This window comes from Callospermophilus lateralis, chromosome 15, assembly GCF_048772815.1.
Source record: "Callospermophilus lateralis isolate mCalLat2 chromosome 15, mCalLat2.hap1, whole genome shotgun sequence".
In the NCBI taxonomy this organism is placed as follows: domain Eukaryota; kingdom Metazoa; phylum Chordata; class Mammalia; order Rodentia; family Sciuridae; genus Callospermophilus; species Callospermophilus lateralis.
This window is the reverse complement of record NC_135319.1, coordinates 50212716-50225490: the sequence shown is the minus strand read 5'-3', so window position 1 is coordinate 50225490 and position 12775 is coordinate 50212716. Positions and strand designations below refer to the sequence as shown.

The 12775-nt window shown below is 50.3% G+C and overlaps 1 long non-coding RNA gene across 1 annotated transcript; it reads left to right on the top strand.

The window, feature by feature from the left end:
* Positions 1-866: 866 nt before the first annotated feature.
* On the top strand, positions 867-11990 carry LOC143381340 (uncharacterized). The gene is made up of 3 exons (XR_013088803.1): positions 867-955; positions 10663-10805; positions 11923-11990. It is a non-coding gene; the product is annotated as an uncharacterized LOC143381340 (long non-coding RNA).
* Positions 11991-12775: the final 785 nt, after the last annotated feature.

The following is a 12775-nucleotide window of genomic DNA, read 5'->3' as shown; positions in this document are numbered from 1 at the left end:
TGCCTACCTCTCTGCCCATGAAGACCCTTGAAGGAGTTGCCCTCAACTCCTCATGCTCAGGCACATTTTGACATGCCTCCACTTGCCTGAGCTGGGCATGCTCTGGATCTGGAACTTACATTGGAAGATCTATGTTCCCATCCCTGGCTGTGTGTCCTGAGAGAGGCACTAAACCTCTCTGGCCCTTGTTTCCTCCACTACTAAAGGGATGAGGATTCAGGCTTTGCTCACCCCAGAGGTACAGGGCAGGCAACTGACATTAGAACTGCTGGGAGTATCAGCTGTGTTTTGGTTACTGGTGGTCAGGGGGCTGGCCCATGAAGCCCTTTCCAACCCCCACCCCTGGCCTGGATTCCCAGTGTACAGCCAGATGGGAGAGGCCAAGGATCGATTTATAAACATTGATTGAACCAATTTGGGGCCAAGCCCTGTTGTAGGCAGACAGCATTTGGCATAGTGCCTGGCTCATGGGATGTGTTCAAAGAAATGACTCCCGAGAGAAGGAACAGATGGTCTCGAGGGTGTGGACACTGCTGGATATCCCCTGCCCCCAGGGAGCTTACAGTCTCACTAGGACTTTGCAGATAGCGCTCCAGGAGAGTGAGCGCTGACTCCAGCTCTGCTTCTGACCCACTCCTGGCCTTCCTGTTTATCCCTCAATAAAATCAAGCGCTGGAGCTCCGTGACCTTGAAGACCATTTCCTGCTGTGATATTAATACCACCACTAATAATAACAGTAGCGGTGGAGGCAGGAGCAAGCGTCCTAATATTAGCTGCACCTGTCGAGAGCCCGTCCATGTGTGATGATGTCAGCCCTCCAGAGCCCTCCCTGCTCCCTGAGCCGCATTCATCAGCTCCACAGTGATGATGGGAGGAACTGCTGCTCAGCTGCTTGTCCGGAGGGGCCGCGAGCCGCGCAGAAATCAAGGCTATTTTGGTTGAGCTCTGAAGATGGTAAGGGACAGAGGGGCTCAAGGAATGGAGGACGGCCAAGTGACAAGCCCCATCTTCGGAGCCTGGGTGAATGAAACCGGGGTGTTTCAGAGCCGGGTGTGTGGGAACCAGGGAGCACCGGGTGCATCCGTTCTGGAGCTGCAGTTCACACGTAGTGACGCTGTGTATACCCAGGTCCCTTGCTTCTAACTTGATTCTATTCCGTGCAAACTGCCGCATTCCTTCTTCCTCTCTGTGTGTCTGGCCTGGACCTGAGTCCCTGATCTTCAAAGATGTGGCCGCCCCAGGGTCTCGAAGTTCCTCTTGACTTCTCTCCCAGATCTCTAGGCAACCCGCCAGCCCAATTCACTCTGCACAGCACAGGGGAAGTCATTTTTCTGCCCCGCCTCTTCCCATAACACTGTCTGCCTCTGGATTGGCTGACCTTTGGTCAGGCTCCACCCCTCATCCAATCAGCTATGGCAGGCGGGAACCTCCTCCAATCAGTGGATCCCCAATTGGGCCTCAGGACTCTTTTACTCTTCTAAGTTGCTGGGAGCCCCGAGTTGTTTCGGTTACATGGTTAACAACCTGTCTCTCAATTTTTATCATATTAGAAACTGAAATAGAGAAGTTATAAAATATTTGTTAATTCTTTAAGACTACCAAGACTATGTCATTCCGTGAACATAGGTAATGTATTTTTCATAAAGTAAGTGTTTCCTAAAAGGGAGAAATTTGAGCAGAACAGCAGCATCACTACGTTTGTGCTACTCTTTAGTGATTCACTTCAGAGGAGACAGCTGGGTTCTCTGCTTGCTTCTGCATTCAATCTGTTGAGCTATCTCATGTCACCCTTAGAAGGTGCCACAGTGTGCTTGCAAAAGAGAGGGCGTCATTGGTAAATAAGGCCTTCAACTTCACAGACCTTGTGAAAGAACCGGTGTCTTAGATGGTGTCTGATGTCCCGGCAGGGCCTCTTGGTTGGGCCACCTGGCTCAACCTGAAAAATAGCAGAGGAACCTACAAAACAACCCAAGGAATACCTGGTTCCAGAGCTCAGCAATCCAGGCCTGGAGCTGGGATTGAGATGGGTGGCAATGGGGTTGGGAGCAACTTCCTGGAGGACACATGAGGTAAAGGAAGCCATGAGAGATGAGCATATTTGGGGGAGGCAGAAGAGGAGAGGGGAATTGTTCCAGGCAGTAGGAAGTGACTGGCACATCTTCAAAGTGGAATGGTAAGGCTCCCGGCCTAGTGTGGCTGAGACCTTTAGGCCCCAAGTACTGACAAGGTCACACTCCCACCCTGTATAACTCCAAATAAAGTTCATTTTCCATAATGACACTAAACTTCCTTGCATGTTGGAGTTAAAACAGCATCCTTCTAGTTTCAGGATTGCAAGATTGTGGATAAGTGTGCAGAAGCCAAACACATTCCATTTCTTTGTGCCACGCTGTTATTGCTTGAGTGGGGCTTGCTCCACGGCCTGGGACACATGTGAGCACTCATGGTGAGTGATGAGAAGTCCAGGTGGGGGCAGGAGCCTAGGAAGCCCCTGTCAGCACTCCCAGGGCACTCACGTCTCAGGGTGACCACTGTGGAGGGAGGGTCTGAGCAACCTGACTTGGCGACTTGGCATTGCCTTCTCATTGCCTGGCTTGGAACACCTGAATCTGATCGGGGTGACCCCTCAGCCTTGGGTCTTTCCATGTTCTTGTCAGGCATGGATCTTGGAGGATGATGGAGGTTGCTCAGCAAGGGTGACCCCCACCCCAGCATAGAGCTAGAGGACCAAGGCTGAGTCAGGGTGGGGGTCACAGCTTAGAGGTGTATGATGATCTGTGGAAACACTAACTTCTGAACCCTGGCTCTTCCCTTTATTCTGTTCCTCAGTTTCCTTTTCTGTAAATCAGGAATGGTGACTCCCAGGAATCATGGTTGTGTGAGGTTAAGGCAAAATGAGATAAGGATAATGCATCAGGTGCACAAAAGGGGGCCTGAGCTCGTCTCATTGCTCTCGTTCATTGCTAGAGATTCAGTCCTGGGTCACAGGACTTTGGATGAAAGAAAGAGAGAAAAAAAAAGAGGACATTAGTGGTTCCTGGGATAGGAGTCCCTTTCCTAGGCAAGGCCAGGTTCAACTACCTTCTTTCACAGTTGAAAAAAACTAAGACTCAGAGAGGGGAAGAGACATGTTTAAGGTCACAGAGCAAGCTAAAGCCTAAGCTAAATCCTGAATCAAGGCTCTGCTACCACAGGCCAAGGGACCTACAGTGAGTAAGACCTGGCGGATATCTGAGAGAGGCGGTCAGACCTTCCTCCATGTGTGTGTGTGTGTGTGTGTGTGTGTGTGTGTGTGTCTGAGAAGCCAGGGGACTCTCTTCTTCCCAGGGCTTTTTCTTCTTGCTGCCAGGGTTGTAGCAGGTGAGTGGCCTGCCTGGCCTCTGGATACCTTGTCTATTTATTGGGATTTCTGGGCAGCCTGAGCTCCCATAGGGAGGTGGTGTCTTCTAGCCCCTGCTGTAGTGAAGCCATTCTGGTTTCACAGGGACTTTCATGAAAGGCCAGACTCGATATGAGAGCAGAAGATTGGCAGAGATGGGAGAAGGGGCCATGTCATGCCTCCTTTCCACCCCCAGACTGGAGGGGCACCTTCCTTTCCTCTCCTGCTGACTTCTTTCAGGCAAGGTGACTCTGTCTGACCATGAGCTTGTTTGGCAAAGCCTCTGGAAGCCAATTATTCTGTTTTTCTCCAAGAGTGACTCAAAGTATGACTTGTGGGGCAATGGCCACAGCTGCCCTGGGAGCTGGCCAGAACTGCAATCTCAGAGCCACCCAGGTCCACTCTCCTCCAAGTCAGAACCCCTGCAATCTGTGCTTTATCAGCCCTCTTCTGAGTTTAAAGTGATCCATTTTGTACTATTTCTTACCAAAAAGATGACATTCAATAGGACCAGGATTAAAAGGGGATGAGTGTTTCCTGATGGCACTTGGAAACCTATTTAAGCTGTTCACTTGTCCATCAACCATCCATCCATCTCTCCACCCACCCACCACGGACTCTTTTACACTTAGTAGACAATGAGTTGGACCAAGAAGCTGACATGAGACAGCTGGGAATGCCTGGCCCCTCTGGCTTACCATGAGGTGCTACTGTGACAGAGGACATGTCCTTTTGTACCAGTGGTTCCTCAGGCCAGTCACTTGCATCATCTTATTGTGTCACTGGTTTGTAAGCCTAAAGAAGCCACCTCAATATGGTGTGTCCAAGAGGGAACGTGGAGGAAATAGCATGTCCTTGACTTCTGTAGTGTGCCAGATGTTTTCACGGGTGCTATGGCATGTGGCTCTCCCAACCTCCCTTCATAATGCGCATTATTGTTCTCATTTTACAGATGAGGAGGCCAAGGCACAAAGATACCAAGGCTGAAGAGCCTGTAAAGGGCAGAGCCAAGATTTGAAGCAAAGCCACTTCCTCCTGATCCCAGAGTCTTTACCCTTTTGTCCTGTTTCATGTTGCCTTCTTCTCTGTGGACCTGGGGATTGACAGGGAGAAGTTAAAGGACAGGCTGATTTGGGAAGTACTTCTAATTGTGTGTGCTGCCTAGAGATTAGAATGCTGCTGGTGAGGTGGTGAGCTTCCTGTCCCTAGAGCTATGCAAGCAGAGACTAGGAATCCCCTGCCCTGGTAGGTGCCAGGTCTACTCTCCTGATCATTTTGGGGGAGGATATCAGACTTAATGGTGGGGTGCAAGAGGCCAGAGGCACAGGAAGTGAACATCTGGGTGGGTCCTAAGTGTCTGTGACTCCACTCAGCCTCCGTGGACCTTTCGGGGAGGGATTCCTGTTGTGCATCTGGCAGATTGCTGAGCCACCAATGCTATTGTGGTGGTTTAAAATCATGGCTGCTGTCTCATTAATTTCCTTTTGACTTCTTCACCACACTGAATGTGACCAAAGAGAAACTAAGACAATACAGCTGGCACGACTTCCATGTTGCTCACTAAAACATTTGCTCTTGTAGTCCTGAGCCATTGCTTCAATAGGAAGCATCATTCTCCGAAAGCTGCCATGCTGTGGGGAAGCTCAAGTTGCAAATAGAGGCCATGACTAGGCCCTGCTGGTGACAGTCCCAGCAGAGCACAGCCATCTGGCCTTCCCAGCAACTCCTTGCAATGCAAGTGCAAGTATTATGTGCCCAGATTTTGCAAGTCAAGTTTCAGGCAGACCATGGCAGGGATGATGTGGCTCTGCTCCATGGTGTTGGGGCCTTGGCTGGAAAAATAGCTGGAGAGGCCAGATGGTTGAGCTCTGCTGGGATTGGCACCATCAGGGCCTAGTCATGGCCTCTGTGTGCAACTTGAGTTTCCCCCCAGCATGGCAGCCTCTGGAGGATGATGTTTCCTACTGGTCTGACCTTTCTTCTCCTGACTCGGGACTTCTGGAGTTACCCAGCTATGTGACTTTGGATCACTCCCTTCTCTTCCTGGGCCTCACTTTTGCTATCTGTAAGAGGAAGGAGTTGTGTCAACTGATGTCTAAGAATCTTTTCTGCTCTAAGACACTCAGTCTGACTTTAGTGTTTTTGTATCCAGGAGTGACTTGTCCACAGGACACCTGCTGCTCCTCTCCAAGCTGACTCTGCCCTAGCTGGGAACCACCTAGGAGACCCATGTCCCTGAGTCTAGGCAGCAAGATCAACACAGAGAAAGGAGGAAGAGGCACTGTCCAGAGGGTGAAAGGTCCATACAGGGGGCGAGAGCAGTCACATCCAGCTTGACACTCTTTTGCCTCAGGTGGGTGCCAGCAGTGTGGCAAGATGCTGGGCCCCCTTTAGCTGTGGTTTCAGGAACAGCTCTGGGCAGTAGTGCGCTCCTCGGGCGCCCAGACTTCTGGTGGTCCAGCCTCTGCTACTTGTCCTTGTTACTTATGTAAATGATCAGATTTCTCTTTTGCACTTGCTACCAGAAATCTTAGTTTCAAGGTTTTGACACTTTGAAACACCATTTAAGACTTTAGAGTCTTTGTTTTGGAATTAGTCAGATTTTTGGCATTTAATATCCTTTGCTCTGTTTTCTTCTTATGTCCCTATCCATTTCTAATTTATGTTTTATCGTGGTCTTTTATGTATCCTTATAAATCTCTCATAGATGTGTAAAAGCTCCAAGTCATTTTTGGAGGTGGGGGACCAGGCAAGTCAGGTATAGGTGTACACACAGATACTCCAGAACACGACACTCCCAGGCTGACCCAGAGTGCGGGTGCTGGCTGCACTCATGGCCACGGAGGCCTGGCTCACTCTAGACTCTGGCCACACAGACCCCTTGCAGTCTGAGCTATGCCATGTGTGGTTCTCTCCTAAAGAAGGGGCCTGGATCCCGGCCTATTCCTGAGCTGCTGGCCTCACCACACTACTCTTGGCCTCTTGACTGGCCTGGTCTCTGTGGTTCCTGACCCCTGCCTTGTCTTCCTCTGTGTTGATGCTTATTACTGCTCCTGAGAAACTGGCTCGGCTCCCTCCTCAGCTAAGACCTTGACCTTGTACTCTGGATGCAGTCTGATGCCAGTTGCCATAGGCAACGACACTTAGCCATCCAGGCTGGCCCACTGGTTTTTCTCTGGCCTAGGCCTGGTGGCTGACCTCCAGCCCTGAGGACTGGCTCTGGACAGCTCCAGTCAGGAGCAGGGCTGGGAGCTAGTCATATAGCAGGGGTGGGGCTAAGCTGTAATAGGGGAAGCACAGTGGTGAAAAAACAGGTGTAGTCTTGTGTCATCATTTAATCTCTGGAGATACACATTTACTCCAAGTGGGTAGTCTGAGCATCATTTGACCAATGCAGAAATAGAGTTGCAAGGAAATGTGATTTGCCCAAGGTTGTTCCAACTCCTTCCATCCCAGAAGATGGGCAGGGGAGTTTCTAGGCACTTCTGGAAGAGAGGGTCATTTGAGGGCTGCAATCTTCTGGGAACCCCATGCCCAGAGAGTGTCACCAATTCAGTGTCATCAAGAGGCATATGGATTGCTTGGTTCCCTCCTTCTGCTCTGCAAGGCATCATTGGTGAGGGAGAGTCAGTCTGCATGCTCTGATTATCTGCCTGCTGTATGCAGAAGAAGGGAAATGAGAAAAGCTACTGGGTTTGGGGCAATGTGCTTCCTGCCTCAGGGAGGGTTGTTTTCAGGATCTCTATCTGCATTCAGAGCCTGGCCCTCTGATGTAGTGACACTGCCATATGCTTTTCCTAGAGTTGAGCCCTCTGTCCATCCCATGAGGCCATAATGTTCAGAGCAAGTCACTTTGGAGGTGGTGGTAGCAGCGGAAATACAAGAACCCCCATCCTAGCCTGAGTATCAAGACAGCTGCTATTGGTCCCTCTCTAAGTGACCTCAAACATATCCCCTGAGTCCTGGGGCCAGAGTTTTCTCATCTGTTAAATGGGACCCCAAATCCTGGCTCATCTTCCTCTTGGTGGTGTTGTGATAACCAGCATCTATTTGTTCTAAAACGTTTCCCCATCTCTCATCTGAAATGCTGTGCAGAATCGATTCCCCAGGCGACCTCCGCGTACCTCCTCCCGCTGCCTCTCCTTGCTGAAAGCAACAAAATCCCTCCAAAAAACAAAAGACATCAGTGCATCAGAATTCATGGGGCGGATGACAGCGTTTGAATTGGAAATCACCGAGGTGGTCTGGTTTCTATTCGTTATCAGAGCTTTATTCATGCAACAGGAATCTGCTAAGGTTTGGTGCAGTTCCCCAAATATTTATCGAGTGCCTTCTCCTTGTTCAGCCACGTGCTGGATCTGGAGATGTGATCAACCATTCTGTGGGGAGGTGGGGGGATTGGGGGGAAGCCTTGACCTCCAAGTCCTGGCTCTACTCTTTGCTACCTGGATGACCCTGGGCAAGTCACCTCCCTTCTCTGTGCTTCAATTTTCATGATAAGAAAATGTGAAGATTTTTTTTTATTATTATTAACAGCCACTGAAATACCATGTGTAGTTATTGTTTTATTAGGAACAATAAGAAGACACGGCCCTGCTCACGGGGCAGTCATGGTTCAGTAAGCGAATAGCTAAGATCCTGGGAGCTGGAGGTGGGGAGGGCAGCTCTCAGGAAGCTGTGGCTCGGGAGCAGGGGATGTCCTTGAATAGGTAATGACTTCCCAGCATAGCGGTGACCCTGCCCAGCCCTTCAGAAGGAAGGTGCACAGCATGTGGAATTTGGAGAAGCCCCTGCTAGGTTTTGGGGGATGTGGATCTCATCTGTATTAGCCCTCTTACTCAGCTACTGCCTCAAATTCTCCTGTTTTTGGTATTTTGGGGTGGGGTTCAGGAGGCAAAGGGCTGCAGGGGCAGCGGTTTGGTTCTCTGGAGGGTTTGTGATGAGGTGGCTGCAGAAGCGAGGTGAGGGGAAAATTCTGAGGAGGAGCAAGGCTGGGGTAGCTTGAGAGCAGCCCTCACACTCACCTCCCATTTTCCATGTCCAGTGCTGAGCCTCCACTGGCTCAGGAGGTTGAACAGGACAGGGAGGCAGCGTGGTTCTGAGTTTCAGTGGTGATCAGAAAAGAGGGGTGTCTGGTTCTCAGGCTGCATGGGCAAGAATGGATTGGGTGAGGGGTGGGGAAGGCAGGTGGGAGATGCAAAAGATACTCAGGCAGTTGGGACAATTGAGCAGGTCAGAGGGACTAACCTTTTGATGTAAGAAAGGGTCTTTAGATCTGCCAGGCTGGATGCAGTACCCATCAGGTCCTTGGTCCTAAAGCCATTGCCTTCTATGTTCCCTAGTTTCTCCCTTGCCCCTTCATCTTCAGTCACCACCCATTTCTACCCTGTCACATGCTCTGTGAGTGTAGTCCCTCTGGATGGAAGCATAGAATACACTCATTCACTGGCTCCTGGCTGAGTTCAGCCAGTGTGAGGTGTTGCACTTAATAATTCTGCACAACTCATTATACCGTAGCCTAAAACAACCAGTGTTTGAATTTGCCTATAGATGCCATGGGTCACAAATTTGGAAGGTGCATTGTGGGAATGGCTTGCCTCTATTCCACAGCAGCTGGGATCTCAGGCTGGAAGACGCAGAGGCTGGGAATGGGCCCATCTGAAGTCTCCCTCACTCACATGTGTTACAATGGATGCTCTGTGCTGGGAGCTCAGTTGTGATAGCTTGGAGTCACCTGTATGTGGCCTCTCCACATGGCTTCTTGGGCTTCCTCCCAGCATGGTGGCCACCTTCCAAGAGAGCATCCCGGAGAGGTTAGGTGGCCTCTTTTTTTATGACCTAACATTTAAAATCACAGTGTCACTTCTGCTGTAATCACAACTATATCCAGATTCAAGAAGTTGAAGCAGTAGAAAAAGACTTTGTAGAAGGGGAGATATTGAAGCAGCCATTTGAAAAATGTGATCTGCCCCAGGATTGACTGGCTGGAGGTCAGTAATTGCTGGCTTGTGGTCATGGCAGCTCTGATCCTGCTGGGATTCAGAAATCATTCCCTGCCCTTTCATTGTTAGCCCTCAGGGTGCTAGCAGATCCCTCTGTTGTAAACCCTGGGGGTGATTACCAGCCCTTTCTGGTGTCTTTTAACCCTGCCCATACATTTTTTAAAAAAAGTTCTTTCATCATATCTTCTGTCACCTTCTTAAGTGCCAGGACTGTCACGATATACCAAATGTATAGAAAGATCTGAACTCAGTATGCCCCAAGCCCCCAGGGAATGCCTACAGGAGGCAGGGTTAGAACTTCCCTCTTGCAGCTCCGTATCCTGTGCCCTTTCCCACGGAGCTGCTCATGCTGCTCATGCTTTGTGGTCAGGAGGAAGCCATCAGCCCTGCAGACCCCAACTGAACCCAGGAGCCAGTCCTCCTGAAGCCTTCAAGCACCTGCTCTGCTGGCTGGACCCAGTTGCTGGCCAGATGTGACTTCATGAAATGCATCTGCAGGCTGGGGGGACTCCTGGAAGCCCACCAGGCCCCCACCATGCTTGGGTCCACTAGTTGAGGGATGGACATGCACTCCCACAGGTGCACATGTACCTGGGTCCCTAGGTTTAAGAATGCTACTGCTTCCCAGACAAGCACTTGGACTGGGGAGGCGAAGTGACTAGCCCAGGGCTCCAGAGTGCAGAGTTCCCAGCTTTGCATCCACCCCGCCTACACCAGGGCAGCCCCTTGCAGGCTTTAAAGGGCTCTCCCTTCTCACTTGATGAAGAATTATGGTGATGATGATGGTGGTGATGATGATGGTGGTGATGACGGTGATGATGTTGATGGTGACAGTGAAGAATGGTGGTGATGATAGTGATGATGATGACGGTGATGATGATAGTGACGGTGATGGTGATACTGGTGGTGATAGTGAGGGATGGTAGAGCTGATGGCAGTGATAGTGATGGAGAGAGCAACAAAGCACTTGAAATGCTTGATCTCACTTTTTCTTCTTAAGAGTACACAGAAATTCAGGAGGGTCTCTCTCAGGGCTGCAAGTTTAGGGGGTGCCAGGAATAAGCACCTCTCTAATGTGCCAGGGGCCTTTGCTAGCTCAGCCACTGTCCTCAATATCCCTGTGATGTAGCTCGTGTCTTAGACGATGACAAAAGCCTTAGAGGTGAAGTGACCTGTTCCAGGTGACATGATTAGTGACGGCAGAGCCCGGATTGGAACCCAGCTATATTCGACTCTTCAACTCCAGTGCTGGCTCTGTTCTTTTTACCCCCCATCTGCAGGGGCTCGAGCGGATCAGGCGGCTTGGTTTGCCCGAGGCGCAGTGAAGCAGGGCAGCTGACGGCACAGTTATTTGGGGGACGCTGTTGATCGAGTCCATGAGAAAGTGCCTCCTGGGGATGAGGAGTGGAGTGGCAAGCCCCAGGTGAGCAGAGCCACTCACCTGGATGTTCCCTCTTCCCCTGTTCTAGGGGGGAAAAAACAAATAGAACATCTGACAGCAAAGCCAGGCTGTGCGATAATTCTATTCCCAGATCAAATCACAGCGCAGGGAATGCGTTATCATCAACGTGATTACCTTGGGGGACAGAGACAGAGAGTTTTATTAAATGAGACAATCTTGCTAAAAGGAAGCCTTACATTAGACTTTGGGCCTTAAATAACATTAGTGTCAGGAGCTGACAAACACTCGGCACGCGGTGTCTGAAAGCTCGGGAGCCAGCGCGTCAGTGGAGTCGCTGGGGCTGGTGCGTCCAGGGTGGAGATGGGTGAGGCAGCCCTCCACCCTGTGGCCGCCACACCCGGCCAGTGGCTTTTTGTCACCACACAGAGCAGTTCAGGCCCAGCTATTCTCTCAGGCCAGCAGGGACCACCTTCTTGGTGACACTGGGGGCTGGGAATACTCTGTGGCACTAAAGGAGAGAGACTTGCACTTCTTGCTTGGGGAACAGAGATCCTGAGACTCAACAGGCCCTCAGCAGAGGCAAAGGTTTGGTTTCCACATGGGATTCACACTCCCCTCTGTGACCAGGGTCCTCTGTTGTCCTGGGGCTCTGCAGTGATAGCAAAGCCTATGTCCCTCAGTGGGCTAGGGTGTGCACTTTAGAGATAGAAAGTCCAGAAAGTTTGAGTTCAGGTCCTGCTTCACCACACTTGTGACCTTGAGCCTGTTACTTAATGTCTTCGGATGTCCATTTCCTTGCCTATAAAATGGGTTAACAGGTACTGACTTCATAGGGACTGAATGAGTTAGTCCAGAAAGCTCCTAGTTCAGAGCCTGGCACACAGGGAGTATCTGTCATGTTCTCTTTACGCTGTCTTGGCTCTTATCCCTGCCCTGTGTCCCCTGCCCCTAATGTATCACTGGTATGGTTTGAATACTGAATGGATCTCAAAACGATTTGTGTTAAAGGTTTGGCCCCAGACTCTGTTGCTGCTGGGAGGTGGTGGGGCTTAGTAGAAGGAGGTTAGGTCGCTGGGGGCATGTGTTTGAAGAGGACATTGGAAGCCTGGCTGTTCCTTTTTCTTTCTCTTTCCTTCAGGCTGTGGTGAAGTGAGCTGTTTGCTGCACTGCGAGCTTGCCATGATGATGTGCCACCTTGTTACGGGCCCAAAGCAACTGGGCCAACTGACCAAGGATTGGAACTTCTGAAATAAACCTTTCTTCCTTATAAGTTGTCACAGGTACTTGTTACAGTAATAGAAAACTGACTAATACAATTACATACCCACTTCCCAGAGAAAGATTTCTGGTTGCTGGAGGGTGAATTTCTCCAGACCTTTGTGTGAAAAAGCATTTCACAGAGATCTTATTTCATCCATATTATAGATCTAGGAGCTCCTAGAGGTCATCCCATTATAGATGGGAGGTCTGAGGCTTCAAACAGGGCCAGCACACCTTGAGTTAAATCCCTATGTCTCCTATTTCTCTCCACCCTGGGATGTTAAAGATAGTAGTTCTCATTTAGTGAAGACTTACGCTAATGGACCTGGGGCTGTCTTATGTGGTGGATGACCCTGTGTAACCAGTGAGATGGTATTTCCAGTAATAGAGGGGTAAACTGAGGCTCAGAATGGTTAATTGACTGGTCCAACTTGTACACCAATAGGAGGTAGAGCCAGGACTGGAAGCTCCACCCACCTGTCTCAGGTCTGGTTCCGCAGACAGTAGCTCCTGACGCCTCAAAGCAGAGGACTCCTGATCACAAGGCCAACACTTTTTGAGCTCCATTCTCTCTGTTTACCTTGAAGAATTGGATTAACCTCTCTGAGCCTTAGTTACCTCACTTATAAAGCAGAGGTGATAATTCACTGGATAGTTCCAGTGCTGATCATTGGGCAGCCCATAATCCTGGAGCCTCTCAGGAATGCTAGGGGTCATCTGACCCAGCCCCT